At 46.9% G+C, this 17,750-nt stretch overlaps 1 protein-coding gene across 1 annotated transcript in view; it reads left to right on the top strand.

The window, feature by feature from the left end:
- The window catches only part of AKT1 (AKT serine/threonine kinase 1), a 219,802-nt gene that overhangs the window by 9,497 nt on the left and 192,555 nt on the right, over positions 1-17,750 (top strand). The gene's annotated exons all lie outside the window — the stretch shown is intronic.

The following is a 17,750-nucleotide window of genomic DNA, read 5'->3' as shown; positions in this document are numbered from 1 at the left end:
AGCATGCAGCTAATCTTGTCAGATGTGCCAATGTCAGAAACACCTCTGCAGTAGTATCTGAATAACACCAGAAACAAGCACGACTAGCTGCATGTCAGATCTGACTTTAAAGTCTGAAACGCCTGATCTGCTGCATTCTTGTTCAGGGTCTATGGCTAAAAGTATTAGAGGCAGAGGGTCAGCTGGATTGCCAGGCAACTGGTATTGCTTAAAATGAAGTACCAATGGCAGCCTCCATATCCCACCCGCTTCAATTGTCCTTTAAAGGTAATATGAAGTGCGAGGGATATGGAGGCTGCCATATTTACAGTATTTTATTATAAATCATACCAGTTTCCTGGCTGTCCTGCTGATTTCTAAGCCTGCAGTAGTGTAGTAGTAGTAGTATTCTTTGCTTTTGAACATTAGTGTCCTGATTGGGTAGTGGCACCAAAAGGGGTGGGGCTAGACACCCTCTGAGGGTCAGAGTTCAGGATTAGCAATTTGCTTCAAGTATGACTTTTCATGCAAAGTTCCATTGGCCTGAATTCTGGCTCAGTAGCTTCTGGTAATTGCTTAGTGGCTGCTGAGCCTTGATTGGCTCAGTTTCAAGCCAGTGGAAACTTTCATGGAAAGATGGAATTGAAGATTTCTAGTGTTTCTACTCGCATAACAGATGTGGATGATTTGAGGAAGAGGACTGGAGACTGAAGGGAATGTCAGTTCTTTTTCCCACATGCTAAATTTATTTAACACTAATGTCCTAAGCTCATTTACAAACTGGCTCTAGGTCTGTTGCGATGCGTGCACACCTGCCTGCTGCGCGCACACGAGCACTTGACCACCACACACACACACACACACACACACACACACACACACACACACACACACACACACACACACACACGCACACGCACACGCACTCGGCCGGCCCGCCTCTTGGCCCCTGCGTCCTGTCCCAACGGCTGTGTCAGTGCAGGACATGCGCAGTAGCGCAAAAGCAACATGGGACGCAGGGATACTTGTAGATTATTCGGTAGGATGTCATTTGTTTACAAATTTTTCTGGAGTTGAACTGTAAAGTATAACTGTCTTTAAAGATCAGCATTTATGTACATAGAGAGCACCTGTAATGACTTATAGCAGAACATTAAAACATCAGGATAGTTCTTTTTACTTTAAAGAGAGTCTGAAGCCAAAATAATTTCCTGTTTTTATTGCCCACTTATGTTAAGCAATAAGATATTAGCTGATTTGCCGCAACAGCGTGGCAGAATGAGGTTTTATCCCCTCAAAATCCCCGGGGCAAAATTCCACGACTTTCCAGGTCATGGATTTTGCTGCCTGGGGGAGGCAGAGCTTTGAACTGTAGCTCTGCCTCCAGTCCAATCAATCTCTGCCAATCGCCGTCTCTCCCCACCCCTCTGTCTTCTTTTACTGAGAGGGGCGGGGAGAGGCAGCGATCTGCAGAGCTACAGCGCAAAGCTCTTCCTCCTCCAGGAAGCGTGAGGAGCGTTTTGCCTCGGGGATTTCGGGAGGATAAAACCTCGTTCTGCCGCGCTGTTGTGGCGCATCAGCTATGATCTTATTGTTTAACATAAGTGGGCAGTAAAAACAGGAAATTATTTTGGCTTCAGACAGATAGCCAGATAGCCCACTACCAGCGAAGTTGCAGCGTTTGCGTATCGTCGGCGATTGGCTAAGTGCTGCACCCATGGATCCCTATGGGAGCGGGTCCACAGCAGCATTGCAATCACTAAAGCACTGTCTGCTGTGTCTTTGCGATTTTACCCGAAAGGAATCACTATACAGGGCAAAGGAGGGACTTTTGCAGAACCGCAGGGAGAATCGCAGTACTCGTGCAATTTGAAATCTACTGTGAGCTCTAATGCGCTTTGTTGGGAACATTACTGTCTTTAGATGTAAGTTCAGTTTTGAAGCATACCTAAAGTGAATTTTTAATTCATAAATGAAATATCTCATGGAGAAAAGTTCACCTAAATTGCTTTTTATCCCCAATCGCAGCCCAGTGTTGCCTGAAGCCCACCATAAAAATCAGCATTATTATTATTTATTTTTTCTATACAGGCAGTCCCCGACTTATGAACGGGCCGCCGATGCGAACGGCATGGATCCTGTGTTTCCATGGGAACAAGTCAAAACATTTTTTCCTAAATTGGACAAGTAGTTTCGTTTTTGAGAAAATCAATAAAAAAAATTCAAAGTAAAAATGGCTTTTAAACTAGTATAAGCAGGTACAGAGGGCAGAGATGACACAGAGGGGGACACTGAAGGCACAGATGAGGTACATGGGACAGAGATAGCACAATGTTCCGACTTAAGGACAGATTCAGGTTAAGGATGAGATAGGGACTGTAGGTTCGTTCGTTAACCGGGGACTACCTGTATAGCCCTGATATCTTCCATAGCGCTTTGCAGAGTATATTGTCCTATCCCTTCAGTGTCCCTCAGGGGGGCTCACAGTCTAACCCCTACCATAGGGTATGTTTTGTGTAGTGTTTGTATCGTAGTCTAGGGTCAATATAGGGGAATGCCAATTATGTTTTTGGAATGTGGGAGGGAAACCGGAGTGCCTGGAGGAAACCCACACAGCACGGATAATGTGCCAGCTGGGGTCAAAGCCAGGCACTCAAGCACTGCAAGGTGAGAGTGCTAACCACTTCATCACCGTGCTGAGAGGAAGTTAAGTTGTGCTTCAGAAGCCAGGTGTTGCTTCTCCCATTGCTGCCCCTACATTGCTGCTACCATCATGCTAGTGATGTCAGTACAGTGCACAGCAGCTTGGCAAGCTCCTGTGCATTCTTTCTGCACAGTCCTCTCAGCTTGTTACCTGAAGGATGAGCCACAGAGATGGACTTTCTCATGGCTTCACTGATAAGTCTTCCATTAACTTACAACAGCTTTTCCTGTGAAATAAAGTGCTGCAAAGTGTTTGTTCTTGTTGCCTGTAGCAGCCAGTCATATTTTAATCATAGATAAGAATTGTAAAATGACAGTTGGAAGCAGGGCAGACATTAGGCGGAACCAACAGTCATTCTCTTGTACACCGAGAAAGACAAATCCAGAGCCATGGACTTCCTGTTTCCCTGATGAGATTGAAAACATGATTTAGAATATCTTCAGACTGCAAATAAGAAACCAGATAGTAGACAAGTCCTTATCACCCATTAGATCTGCACATGCATTCACCTTATCAAGCTCATTTTGGTACAGTTTCATTTATAAGGAACCGAAGGTGACAGACCTATGGAGGTTGCCATATAGATTTCTTTTTAACCTCCCTGGCGGTAAGCCCGTGCTGAGCACGGGCTATGCCGCCGGGAGGCACCGCTCAGGCCCCGCTGGGCCGATTTGCATAATTTTTTTTTGCTGCACGCAGCTAGCACTTTGCTAGCTGCGTGCAGTGCCCGATCGCCGCCGATCCGCCGCTATACGCGTCGCCGCAGCCGCCCCCCCCCCCCCCCAGCCCCCATGCGCTGCCTGGCCAATCAGTGCCAGGCAGCGCCGTGGGGTGGATCGGAGTCCCCTTTGACGTCGGTGATGTCATCCCGCCCCGTCGCCATGCCGACGGGGGAAGCCCTCCAGGAGATCCCGTTCTTTGAGGGGCTGGGGGGATGCCGCTGAGCAGCGGCTATAATGTAGCGAGACCTCGTCTCGCTACATGAAAAAAACGTATTTGCTGCCCCCTGGCGGATTTTGACAAACCGCCAGGGGGGTTAAACGATACCAGTTGCCTGGCAGTCCTGTTTGTCTTTCTGGCCAGTAGTGTCTGAACCTCACACCTGAAACAAGCATGCAGCTAGTCCATTGAAATGTTTGTATGACAGCGCTCCTCTTCTATCTCCTCTTTGCCTGCAAAATCAGAATCTGGACATAGTGCATTACTGTTGTTTTGTTTATATCACCACACTCCCAGTGCTAAAACGTGCGTTCACCCGTGCTCCACTCCAAGTGGAGCACCGGAGCCGCCAGGGGAGCCTTGGATTGAATTAAAACATACTGGAGTTGAAAACCTAATCGACAATTGGCTGATTCATAGTAGAGACCTTGTTGGCATTTAAAGCAGCATTATCTGGTGAGCATATACCCTATAGGGGTGGTGTGGAGAACCTTTGCACTTGGAGTGGAGCACCAGTGAACGCACGTTTTAGCACTGGGAGTGTGGTGATATAAACAAAACAACAGTAATGCACTATGTCCAGATTCTGATTTTGCAGGCAAAGAGGAGATAGAAGAGGAGCGCTGTCATACAAACATTTCAATAACCAGACTGTGGACTTTTTGATAGCGAAGACTCAAAAGTTAATTGGTTGATGTATATATTGAATAGTGAATGGGTTGGTGTGGATACTGAATTGCAGTGGGCGCAGTTTTTCATAAACTTTATGCAGCTAGTCCAGTCAGACTTGAGTCAGCGTACCTAATATGCGTGCTTGTTCAGGGGCTATGGCTAAAAGTATTAAAGGCAGGACAGACAAGGCAATGTGCATGGTTTAGAAAGAAATGCATATGTCAGCCTCCATGTGTTTCTCACCTCAGGTCCCCCTTAAAGAGACTCCGTAACAAAAATTGCATTCTGTTTTTTATCATCCTACAAGTTCAAAAAGCTATTCTAATGTGTTCTGGCTAACTGCAGCACTTTCTACTATCACTGTCTCTGTAATAAATCAATGTATCTTTCCCCTGTCAGACTTGTCGGCCTGTGTCTGGAAGGCTGCCAAGTTCTTCAGTGTTGTGGTTCTGCTATGAACTCCCCCTTTCAGGCCCCTCTATGCACACTGCCTGTGTGTTATTTAGGATTAGAGCAGCTTCTCTCTTCTCTCTTATCTTTTACAAGCTGGATAAATCGTCCTCTGAGCTGGCTGGCCTTTCACATACTGAGGAAATTCAGACAAAGGCAAACTTCAGTGCATGAGAGATGCAGGGGGAAAGAAACAAACAAATGATCTCTTGAGATTCAAAAGGAATGCTGTATACAGCTTGCTTGTGTATGGATGTATTTTCTATGTGTGGACATACTGTACATCAACCTACTTCCTGTTTTGGTGGCCATTTTGTTTGTTTATAAACAAACTTTTTAAAACTGTTTTTAACCACTTTTAATGCGGCGAGGAGCGGCGAAATTGTGACAGAGGGTAATAGGAGATGTCCCCTAACGCACTGGTATGTTTACTTTTGTGTGATTTTAACAATACAGATTCTCTTTAAAAGACAACTGTAATCAGAAGGATATGGAGGCTGCCATATTTATTGCCTTTTAAACAATACCTGTTGCCTGGCTATCCTGCTGATCCTCTGCCTCTAATGCTGGGCATACACGGCCCAGATTCTTCTTATCAATCGAGTCGCTGATGGCTCGATTGATAATTTCCGACATGTCCGATCACCGCATGGATCGATTCCCGGTTTGATCCCTGCGGGTGGACAATAGGCAAAAACTAAGCGCTGAGAAGGAAGTGCCCGCGGGGACGAGCGGGAATCGATCCGTGCGGACGAGCGGTGACGCGCCGATGCATAAACGTGCCGTGTATGCCCAGCATAATACTTTTAGCGACAGACCCTGAACAAGCATGCAGCAGATCAGGTGTTTCTGAAATTATTGTCAGATCTGACAAGATTAGCTGCATGCTTGTTTCTGGTGTAATTCAGACTAGGCCTGAACGATTTATCGTTTTTAAACCGAAATCGCGATCACGGAAACGGCGATTCCGTGATCGTCAGAGTGGCGATTTTTTTACAATATCCCACGCCCTCCCGCTCTGCACTCCCCCTCGCCGCTCTGGCAGCTCAGCGGCAAGTCGCAGCAGCTCAGCGGCTCTCATTCCCGGCAGTTCGCCTGTAAACTTCATTCTCCCGCTGTGCGCCGCCTCTCCTCCTCCGTCATCAGCTCTTTTGGCTTCTTCCTCTGCCTAGCGTGTCATCAGCTGGGCGGGCGCTGGGCATCAGACTCCGCCCACCAGCTCTCACTCGTTTCCCTCTGCAGGACAGTAGAACATCGGAGCTGCCTCAGGTAGACTTTTAGGGGCTGGAAGAAGCCGGCAAGTAAAGCTTTACTTCTTTATTTTACCTCAGAGCCTCCACACACGGGCTCTTTTTTGTTTTCCCTCTCCCTCCATTGCTAGCTGGGCCTGTCAGTTAAAAATAGTGTGGCCAGCAATCAGGCTTAGGAAATGGAATTACAGGATCACAGTTCAGCGCCCGTCTGTAGAATTCTGAATGAGGCATACAGCCTGCTAAAGCTTGATTTGAAAAAAATCGTGGATTGAATCGAAATCGCAATTTCTGACAGAAATCGTGCGATTCAATCTTTTCCTAAAATCGTTCAGGCCTAATTCAGACTCTACTGCAGCCAAATAGGTCAGCAGGGCTGCCTGGCAACTGGCATTGTTTAAAAGAAACTAAATATGACAGTTTCCATATACCTATCACTACAGTTGTCCTTTTAAGATCAGTCCAGTCATGGCATCTATGGGAAGATGACTGGGCTGGCATCATGGTTTCCCAGTACCACATAACATCTGTCCCCAATCCTACACCAATCCTGTCAGATAATGACTCATTGATTAAAGCTGATGTACCTTAATTCATAAATGCCACACTTGCCACAACCCAGTGAGGGTCATGGGAAATGTAGTTTCCCAGCAGCCGGAGACTGCACACTGCCTTGGCTATATTTCCACACTCATTCTGGGCTTCAGTTGGTCATGTGATTGTAGTAAGTTATGGCAATTACATACTTCTTATTATCTATTTACCCACTTGCCGACCGCACGCTTATACCGTGCGTCGGCAAAGTGGCAGCTGCAGGACCAGCGACGCAGTACTGCGTCGCCAGCTGCAGGCTGATTAATCAGGAAGCAGCCGCTCGCGCGAGCGGCTGCTTCCTGTCAAATCACGGCGGGGGGCTCCGTGAATAGCCTGCGGGCTGCCGATGGCGGCTCGCAGGCTAAATGTAAACACAAGCGGAAATAATCCGCTTTGTTTACATTTGTACGGCGCTGCTGCGCAGCAGCGCCGTAAGGCAGATCGGCGATCCCCAGCCAATCAGCGGCCGGGGATCGCCGCCATGTGACAGGGGACGTCCTGTCACTGGCTGCACAGGACGGATAGCGTCCTGTGCAGCCTCGATCACCGGGGGGGGGGAACAGGTAGGAGAGGGAGGGGGGAATTTCGCCGCGGAGGGGGGCTTTGAGGTGCCCCCCCCCGCCAGCCACACGCAGGCAGAAGAGATCAGACCCCCCTGCACATCATCCCCCTAGTGGGGAAAAAAGGGGGGCAATCTGATCTCTCTGCCTGCACCCTGATCTGTGCTGGGGGCTGTAGAGCCCACCCAGCACAGATCACTAAAAACCACGCTGGTCCTTAAGGGGGGGTAAAGGGTGGGTCATCAAGTGGTTAAAGGACAACTGAAGTCAGAGGGATATGGAGGCTGCCATATTTTTTTCCTTTTAAGCAATGCACATTGCCTGGCTGTCCTGATGATCCTCTGCTTCTGATACTTTTAGGCCCCGTTCACATCACAAACGCGGATGCGCATGCGTGCGGAACGCGTGCGGACCGCAACGCGTACGAACGCACGCCATCCGCGTTTGTGTGCGTTGCGTGGCTGATCCCATCACTGAAAAGTGAATAGGACAGCCATGCGTTTTTACAAAAAAGCACACACATGCAGTGTGAACATCAGACATTGCACTCTATGCAATGTCTGATGTCGTGCGTGTCGGCCACCTGCACGCGTTTCCAAAACGCGGCTGGAAACGCGTGCAGTGTGAACGGGGCCTTAGCCATAAACCCTGAACAAGCATGCAGTTTAGAGGTTTCTGACTGAAGTCTGACAAGATTAGCTGCATACTAGTTTCATGTTTGAGATGCTAATGCAGCCAAAGAGACCAGCAGGTCTGCCAGGCAACTGGTATTGCTTAAAAGGAAATATATATGGCAGCCTCCTTATCCCACTCACTTTAAACATACATTGTGGAGTGTATTTATGCTTATTTGAGTGTTGTTTTTTTTTAATGTAGTTTATTGTATTTCACAGTGCAGAGACCTTTATATTGTACTTTAGGCAATGTGTAGGTTTATTTATTTATTTTCTATGTGCTTTTAATAAGATTTTTCTGTCTGGTGATTTGGATCTGTTAGACTGTCAGGTAACTTTTTTTTTTTTTTTTTTTAAACCTTGTGTATTCTTTTCCCTTCAGGCTAAAAACTGAAAGTAGTCAAGTGAGTGATGACTAACTTGGGAAATATTTACTTGTTGAAATTAGAAACACAAATGACCAGTTTGAGGATATTGATTAGAAAAAAAAAGTAAACGGACATTCTTAATGCGTTTTCAAGGAGCAAAGTCTTCTTCTTTAGTATTAAAGCACAACTCCATGCAAAATTTATACAGTGCTGTAATTAAGGGATTTAATCCGTGTAGTCCACATACCTACCGTATGGTATTTGTAATCTTAGCAGTGCTTTTTTTATCTAGGTTCTGGCCCCCAGAAAGCCTAATAGTTCTTTATAGGAGGACGGGGGACACGTTTAAACTGGTGGGTTCAAGTGGACCTGAACTCCTGCACAGAACAGAAGGAAAATGGAGAAATGCACCCTGTGTGTAGAGTGTGTAGCCTGTCTAATTCCCCCTCATCTGTGACTAATAATCACTGTAATTTGATCCCTCAGCTGTGTCAGCTGGCTGCCTCAGCAGCGCAGCTAATCTGTAACACAGGATGTTAACAATATATCTGCTTCCATGAAAGAAGTAGGCATGCTGCAGATTTGCTGCAGGATTTGTATCGGCTGTAACAAAGAAACGTTTTCTCTTGCAAGGTTATTATGCTTTTGCTTATTTTTTAGAGCAAAGAGGAAGTATTTAGTTCAGGTTCGCTTTAAAAGGAAAACTGAATCAAGAGGGCTGTAGAGGCTGCCATATTTATTTTTAAAGCTGAACTGTAAAGTGCTGAAGAAATCAGAGTTTCACTTACCTGGGGCTTCTGCCAGGGCTCTGCAGTTGACCTGTTCCCACGCAAGTCCTTGACTGATCCTCTGTTCCCCCGCCCCGGCTCCCTTTCTTCCCGGTAAGGGAGGTCGACATGTAAGTCGACCTCCAATGTGCCCTGGCTACGCGCATCCTAGTACGCATTCCTGTAGCCAGGAACGCTCTGCGCAGGCGCAGTATGAGAAAATCTCTACTGCACCTGTGCAGTACGTGTCCGGTTACGTGAATGTGAACGAGGAGGCAGGCACAGTTCTCCCGAGCTGCGCAAATTGAAAGTAAGCTGCGGCGTGCGACCAGAGCATCGGTGAGGGGCTGCATGGGAACAGGTCGATTGCAGGGGGCTGGCAGAAGCCCCAGGTAAGTTTAAAGGACAACTGTAGTGAAATGTATTTGAAGGCTATCATATTTACTTCCTTTTAAGTAGTACTAGTTGCCTGGCAGTCTTGCTGATCATCTGCTTCTAATACTTTTAGTCACAGACCCCGAACAAGCATGCAGCAGATCCGGTGTTTCCGACATTATTGTCAGACTTGACAAGATTAGTTGCATGCTTGTTTCTGGTCTAATTCAGACATGATTGCAGCAAAAGAGAGCAGCAGAGCTGCCAGGCAACTGGTATTGTTTTAAAAGGTAATAAATATGGCAGCCTCCATATACCTCTCACTACAGTTGTCCTTTAAACTTTTTTTTTGCGGTCTACACTTTCACTTTAAGCAATACTGCCTGGCTATCCTGCTGATCCTCTGCCTCTAATACGTTTAGCCATAGACCCTGAATAAGCATGCAGCAGATCAGGTGTTCCTGACATTGGGTATCATTCATAAAGCATTTCCGCATGCGGAAATGCTTAATACCGGTGACTTTACCGACCACTCAGCATAATCCCCATTCATAAAGGCTCTTTCCGCATGAAAAGCTGACAGAGCGATACATTTCCGCCTTGTGCGGAGTTTTTCTAGATTATTCTAGAAAAAGTTACAAACACATCCATTCATAAAGATTAGAGCAAGCGGTATCCGGAAGAAAAATACCGCTTGCTCGACAGTAGCGATAGGCGGGCGGCATACATATAAATGAATGGGAGGGACCTCCCAAGCAGCATCAGGCAGAGGAGCGCACGGAGGGAATCGGGCAGCTTTTATGTTTCCGCATGTCTTCCGCCACACTACCGCCAGCTTCCTCCAGAAAACCTCCGCACTTCTACCGCAACAGGCAACTTCTTTATGAATGCCCACCCAGAAGTCTTAATTACCGGTTGCGGAGAAGAACGGTGTTTTCCCGCACTACCGACAGCCTCTTTATGAATGATACCCATTATAGTCAGGTCTGACCAGATTAGCTGCATGCTTGTTTCTGGTGTGATTCAGACACTACTGCAGCAAAATAGACCAGCAGGTCTGCCAGGCAACGGGTATTGTTTAAAAGGCAATAGATGTGGCAGCCTCCATATTCTTCTCACTACAGTTGTCCTTTAAAGCTTACTTCCTGGTCACGCCATTTTGTGTCGCCAATCCAAGCTGGTCTTTCCTGCAATTCAAGAGCATGAACATCGTGGCCTGAATTGTTGATTGCCCAATAACAGTTCTGCTTGGTGTTTGGCCAATCAAATGAACTTTCTGTTTATATCGATAGGCCAATGTTGATGCAGTTTGCACAGGAACTGTAATTATTCGCACCCATTTCTATTGCCCACTAATATCTTTGTGGCATAATTCCCAAATGTTCGTCTTTTGGCTTCCTCCTTTCAGCTCTTGTGTGCAGATCTAAGGCTCTTTTCACAACAGCAGTGCTCCGATTCGATTTGCAGAACACTTGCATTTTGCTCAGGGCTGGATTTAAGCCAAGGCCTCATAGGCCATGGCCTAGGGCACCACAAGATTAAGGGAGCGTGGGCAGTAGACTATACTGGGCTAGCTTTACTGAAGCCAAGCTTTTTAGGTGATCACACTTCCAAATTAATTTCCCAATTGGTAAATGAAGAATGCTAAACCAGTGTAGCCACTATTAGTCTAAGTTCACATTATAAATCCCAAGTGCTGAGCGTTTTTTTTTTTTTTTCAAGCAATTCCCAACGTTTTCAGAGCGTTGGGCAATTTTGTGTAAGCGCTTTTGAGGAGCGATTGAGATTTTCACTTCCTGACATCAGTCAGAAAGTGAACTCTTTGACCCGGAAAAGATTAAATACAATGTATGTATTCTAAAAAGCGTTGGGGATATTGCAATACAAAGCGCTTAGCGATATCCCTACACCTTTAATTGAGCCAAAGCGCTCAGAAAATGGTACAGGCAGCGCTTTGGAAGCAGATCGTAATGGAGCTGCTCATGTGTGAACACTCTCATAGGGAATCATTGCACAAGTGCTTTTAAGGCAATTTCTAAAATTGCCAGCGCTTAAAAAAAATAATACATAAACCATCATAGTGTGAACAAGCCCTTACTCCCATTCGATCTTTGGTTCACAGGAAATTTAGTCTTTTTTGTTTGTTTTTTTTTTAAATCACAAACCTTTTAACTTTTTTTTGTTGTTGTACGCTCTGTTTTTTGTTTTGCTTTTATTTAGACACAAAACATTTTGAATTCTGTGTGTGTTGCTACTGCATTTGCCTTCTTAAAGTACCCCTGAAGTGTAAGGGCCTGTTCCCCCTAAGTCGCAATTTGCGTGGGTGATTTTAGTGCAACTAGCGCGGTAAAATCGCTGTACACTCGCGATTTGCGCTTTTCAAGCACTGTATCACGATCGCTTTTGAATCGCTGTTTTGCAATTGTCGCTAATCGCAGCAGTGGGATCGCTGCTATTAGTATTACACTAGCGTATAGCAGGAAATGCCCACTGATCGCCCCAGTGATAACGGGCCCCTAGGGATGTGGAGGCTGCCAAACTTATTTCCTTTTAAATAATGCAAATTGCCTGTCCTGCTGACCGTTCTGGTATCGGTAGTGTCTGAATGACACACCTGAAATAAGCATGTGGCTAATCTAATCAGATAAAATTATCAGTCAGAAACACTTGATCTGCATGCTTGTTCAGGGTCTATGGCTAACAGTATTAGAGGTAGAGGATCAGCAGGACAGCTAGGCATTGGATTGTTTGAAAGGAAGGAAGGAAACATGGCAGCCTCCATATACCGTATTTTTCAGACTATAAGACACTCCTGACCATAAGACGCACCTGGGTTTAGAGGACAAAAACCAGAGGAAAAAAAATATATGCTAAACCTGGTGCATCCATAGTGAAGGGGCATCTTGTTGATTATGCCCCCTTGTACCTCCTGTGTCCCCCTTGTGTCCTCCTGCCCCCCCCCCCCCCCATGTGTTCGCCTCTCTTCCTTGTCCTCCTTTATGTCCCTTTGTGTCTCCCTGTGTACTCTGTCCCCATGTGTCACTCTGCCCCCCTTGTGTTCTCCTCTATGCCCTTTTGTGTCTCCCTTGTGTCCTCCTCTATGCCCCTTTGTGTCCCCCTGTGTCCTCTTCATGGGCACAGCACAGGGAGTCCCAGACATTGTGGCGGATTGGAGGTTCATATTGGCAGGCGTTCACAGGTCAGGAGCTCCCTGCATTTGGTCACCAGTATCCAGCACTGGTGGGGATTGCCTGATGCCGGATACAAGTGCTTGCCAGTTGCTTGAGCAACCGGCCTCCGGGTGGCATCTTTTATCCTTCCTGTAGCACCTGCGGTATCAGCTTTCCAACGTTCTCCTTGTACGGCTCCCAGCATGTCACCTGACCTGGAAGCGGGAGCCGGGCATGGATGCCGGAAAGCCACTAGGCTCTAGAGGAAGGGTAGAAGCTGTCGCCCGGAGGCTCAGTAAGTAGTTAATGCCCTGTAAACCCCCAGCACTAGCACTATCCCCGATATTCTCTCAGGTATGCCGGTTAGTTGTGACTTCCAGTTGCCTGAGTTCTGGATAACAGGCACTTTGCTGTAGCTGTTTCTTCTGTCTAGACCAGAGCCTGATGCATGGAGAGTATTCAGGGGTCTCAAACTCAATTTACCTGGGGGCCACAGGAGGCAAAGTCAGGATGAGGCTGGGCCGCATAAGGGATTTCACAATCAGCAGCACTCCCCCGTCCCTTGCATTGATTTTTATTTTGAAATCAAATTCACACTGAAGCGAACTATTTTGCCTATTTTACCTTATAGTTCGCTTCAGTGCTCCCATTGCAAGTAATCCACTGTGTCCCCGCCGCAAAACAAGGGCTACAGAGCGCCCAAGGGGCAATCCGCCGGCATTTCCTGGAAGGGGCAGAGCTTTCAGCTTCAGCTCTGCCCCTCCTGACGTCAATCGCGGCGCATCGCCGCCTCTGCCCGCCCCTCTCACTCTTCCTTCACAGAGAGGGTCGGGGAGAGGCGGCGATCCATGCGGCGATTGACGTCAGGAGGGGCAGAGCTGAAGCTGAAAGCTCTGCCCCTTCCAGGAAATGCCGGCGGATTGCCCCCCAGGCGATATGGGGGCTCTGCAGCCCTTGTTTAGCGGCGGGGATGTGGCGGATTACTTGGGAGCACTGAAGCGAACTATAAGGAAGCTTTTGCAGGCGAGGGCCACAAAATATTGTATCGAGGGCCGCAAATGGCCCGCGGGCTGCGAGTTTGAGACCCCTGGTCTAGGTAATTCTTAGTAGTCAGCTGGCTTCATTTGTAAAAAGGGCAGTTGGAATCAGGACAAGCATTTTAGGAGAACCAAATACACAATAAACGCTCTGAATTTTTAAAACTGTAAACACAAACCTTTTTTGCAAAACAGCCGTTGATTGTGTGAAGACTTTCCCTTCCTTGATGGTTGATAAAGCCTGTGCCAGATCTGCCCCTCCCATTTTATTACTACAATCTGCAGTAGGAAGTGGCAGCTGAGATCTCCGCAGCACACAGTATAATCCTGGCACAACTTATTATTTTTATGCCGTGTCAGGACATTATGGGCCACTTACCAGTAAGCAGCGGGTACAAATTACAGCTTACACGGGTCAGGGGTACAAACTATCACACAGGAAGAGAAGAGGACCTGGCCAATCCAGGGTGTGATTGAACGCCTCATCACACTTTTCAAAAGTTTGGGGCTTCCACTATATTAACCATTTCGCATCCAGACCTATTTTCCCATTTATGGACCAGAGCAGTTTTGACAGTTTAGTTATGTCCTTATTTAAAAGCCAATGGGTACCAATTTAAAAATAAAAAAGTCAGTTACTCACCTAAGGAGAGGGAAGGTTCGGTCCTAATGAGCCTTCCCTCTCCTCTCCCGGTGCCCTCGGTGCTGCGCTGGCTCCCCCGTTCGCGTCCGCCGCCGCAGGGACTTCGGAGGTCTTCGGGAGCACTCGGGCTTCTGAAGACGGGCCGCTCCATGCTACGTACGCGCGAGTGCGTCATAGAGGGCGCTCGCGCATGCGTACTATGGAGCGGCCCCGTCCTCGGGAGCCTGAGTGCTCCCGAAGGCTTCCGAAACATCCCTTCGGCAGCGGAAGTGGCAGTATTTGACCGAACTGGTCGAATACTGCTACGGGGATCCTGCGCGGGACCGGGCACCGGGAGAGGAGAGGGAAGGCTCATTAAGACCAAGCCTTCCCTCTCCTTAGGTGAGTATCTGACTTTTTTATTTTTGAATGGGTAAACATTCATGAAGAAAAAGGTTCCGCTGCACCAGAGGTTGGGTGACCCAACCTCTGGTGCAGCGGAACCTTTTTCTTCATGATGTCCATATGAGCTTTGTGGATTCCTGGCTCCCTCTGGTTTGTGTGTGTGTGGTCGTAGTGGGTCCCATCTTGTTCTATTGCGGTAAACATTCACTTTAATCAGAAAGAACTTTTTCACTACTTATGACACAAAAATGAAATATATAGTTTTTTTTTTAAGACAAACTAGGCTTTCATTGTATGTCATGTTTGCTCTCGAACAATTTTTGTTTTCTATTAATTTTAATGGGAAAAAATAGAAAAAACACAATTTCTCAGTTTTACCAATTCCAGTTTTAAAATAAAAAGCGCTACTGTAGAGAAAAAAAAACACAAGTTTTGTTTGGCTATTCTTACTGCTTATCACAAAACTTAGATTATGTTCCTGTCACAATTTATGGTGAAGATATTTGATTCTGAAATAATGCTACAGCGTGGATTTTTCACTATGAACTGAGAAAATAAAGGTATTTTTAATGGTAAAAATCAATCTCATTAGCTCAGGAAACATTTATTACTGTTCACCAATTAGTGATGCATCAGATAGTGCCAGAAATGTGCACAGGAGCAAGCCCAATCCTGCACAGCACTGCTTCTGCTACAAGACGTATATCTACTGACTCGTGGCTTAGATGAAGTCACAGAGGACGTAGATATACTGTAGTGGTGGATAAAGTGGTTAAAGAGAACCCGCCGTGGGATTTAATTATGTTAGTGGGGCACAGAGGCTGGTTGTGCACACTAACACCAGCCTCTGTTGCCCCATGGTGTGCTTCCAAGACCCCCCTGCGTGCCGCTATACCCCCCGCAGTGCTGGCGACACGCAGCGTGTCGCCAGCACAATGTTTACCTCTGCCTGTCTGTTAGCGCCGCTCCCCCGCCTCCTCCGTATCGGCGCTACCCGCCCGCGTCACTTCCCTCCCGCTGATTGGAGGGAAGTGACGCGGGCGGGTAGCGCTGATACGGAGGAGGCGGAGAACAGACAGGCAGAGGTAAACATTGTGCTAGCGACACACTGTGTGTCGCTAGCACTGCGGAGGGTATAGCAGCGCGCAGGGGGGTCCTGGAGGCACACCATGGGGCAAAAGAGGCTGGCGTTAGTGTGCACAACCAGCCTCTGTGCCCCACTAACATAATTAAATCCCACCTCGGGTTCTCTTTAAACAAAGTTTAACCCTCCTCCGTCAGGAAGGTTAAAGGACAACAGAGGTGACATGTATGCACAGTGACAAGAACACAAATAACTAGGCTGTGTTCCTTTTGTTTTCTTTCTCTGCCTGAAAAAGGTAAGCGAGTGACAGTTTCTGCCCTGGTCGGGACTGGGTCAGACTATAGCATAAAGGTGGTCATACACTTATAGATTTGCAGCAGATTCGACCATCAGATAGATTTCTGGCAGATGTCTGTCAAGTCCAATCTGACAGGAATCTATCTGATGTGTACCACACTTTAGGAACAGATTTCTAATAGATTTCAGAAGTTATTTTTAGGAGACTGAGGCTAGATACAATGGTTTTTCTCATCAGTTTATTTTCACCTCGGATGTCCTTTTAGGCCTGGTGCACACCAAAAACCGCTAGCAGATCCGCAAAATGCTAGCAGATTTTGAAGCGCTTTTTCTTATTTTTCTATGGCGTTTTGCTAGCGTCTTGCGGATTGCTGCAGCGGATTTCAGTATAGTACATTTCATATGTTGTTACAGTAAAGCTGTTACTGAACAGCTTCTGTAACAAAAACGCCGGCAAAACCGCTCTGAACAGGCGTTTTTCAGAGCGGTTTGCGTATTTCCTATACTTAACATTGAGGCAGAAACGCATTCGAAATCCAAAAAATGCCTCACCCCGGCATTTTTCGTTTCTGCAAAACGCCTCCCGCTCTGGTGTGCACCACCCCATTGAGATACATTGACCAAGCGGATCCGCAGCCGCAAGCGGCTGCAGAAACGCTGAAAAAGCCGCTCGGTGTGCACCAGCCCTCAAAGGGCACCTGAGGTGAGAAGAATATGGAGGCTGCCATATTTATTTCCTTTTAAACAATACCAGTTGCCTGGCAGCCCTGTTGGTCTATTTGGCTGCAGTAGTGTCTGAATCACGCCAGAAAGAAGCATGCAGCTAACCTTGTCAGATCTGACAATAATGTCAGGAACACCTGATCTGCTGCATGCTTGTTCAGGTTCTGTGGCTCAGGGCTCGTTCCCACTGTTGCAACGCGATTTCGGCCACATTCCGACGGTTGTAAAAACGCATGCGGATGAGTTTCCGCATGCGTTTTTACCCGCGATTTCGCATGCGATTTCGCATGGCAGGGTGCCATGCGAAATTAACCATGACACTGCCAGGGCTAAATAAAATTGAAAAAGGTGCGAAATCGCACGCGAAATCGCGGGTAAAAACGCATGTAACAAACGCATGCGTTTTTACTATTAAATACATTAGCGGCGATTCGCACGGATTCCCGACGCAGGCGAAATCGTTGGCTCTTTTGTGCGTTTTTTTCACGCTGAAAAAAACGCACCTCAACAACGCTACAGTGGAAACAGGCCCATCCACTTGCATTACATGTGCGGATCTGCATGCGTTGGACGCATGCAGATTCGCGATAGTGGGAACGAGCCCTCAAAGTATTAGAAGCCTCTGCCTCTGATCAGCAGGAGAGCCAGGCAACTGGTATGGCTTAAAAATAAATATGCCAGCCTCCATATCCCTCTTTCTTCAGTTCAAACACCTGACTTGTATGCTTGTTCAGGGGCTATGACTTTAAAGGGGCTATGACTTTTCCCGTCACAGGTTTGCTTTAAAAACACAGATGCTAACCTAGAAATAATAAACCCATATATAAGTAGATAAATACTAGTTCTACCTACATAACAGATATATGGCACCGTCCACGTTTTGATCCCTGTGACTTTTATAAAGGAAAAGCAGAGAATCCTAGGCAGTTTCCATCTTGGTTACCTTTGACATCCTGACATAATTTCCTTCCTCACTTTTTTTGTTTTTTCTCCTCCTCTTGCTAATTGTGTAGTTGTTACCTGCCCTCCTCCCAGAGTCTTCAGACACTCCCACTGAGGTCTATACTAGGAAGTGCATGT

The sequence above is a fragment of the Hyperolius riggenbachi genome, chromosome 9 (assembly GCF_040937935.1).
Source record: "Hyperolius riggenbachi isolate aHypRig1 chromosome 9, aHypRig1.pri, whole genome shotgun sequence".
Taxonomy (NCBI): domain Eukaryota; kingdom Metazoa; phylum Chordata; class Amphibia; order Anura; family Hyperoliidae; genus Hyperolius; species Hyperolius riggenbachi.
Note: the sequence above shows the minus strand (reverse complement) of the source record. Positions and strands in the feature narration are given on the sequence as shown.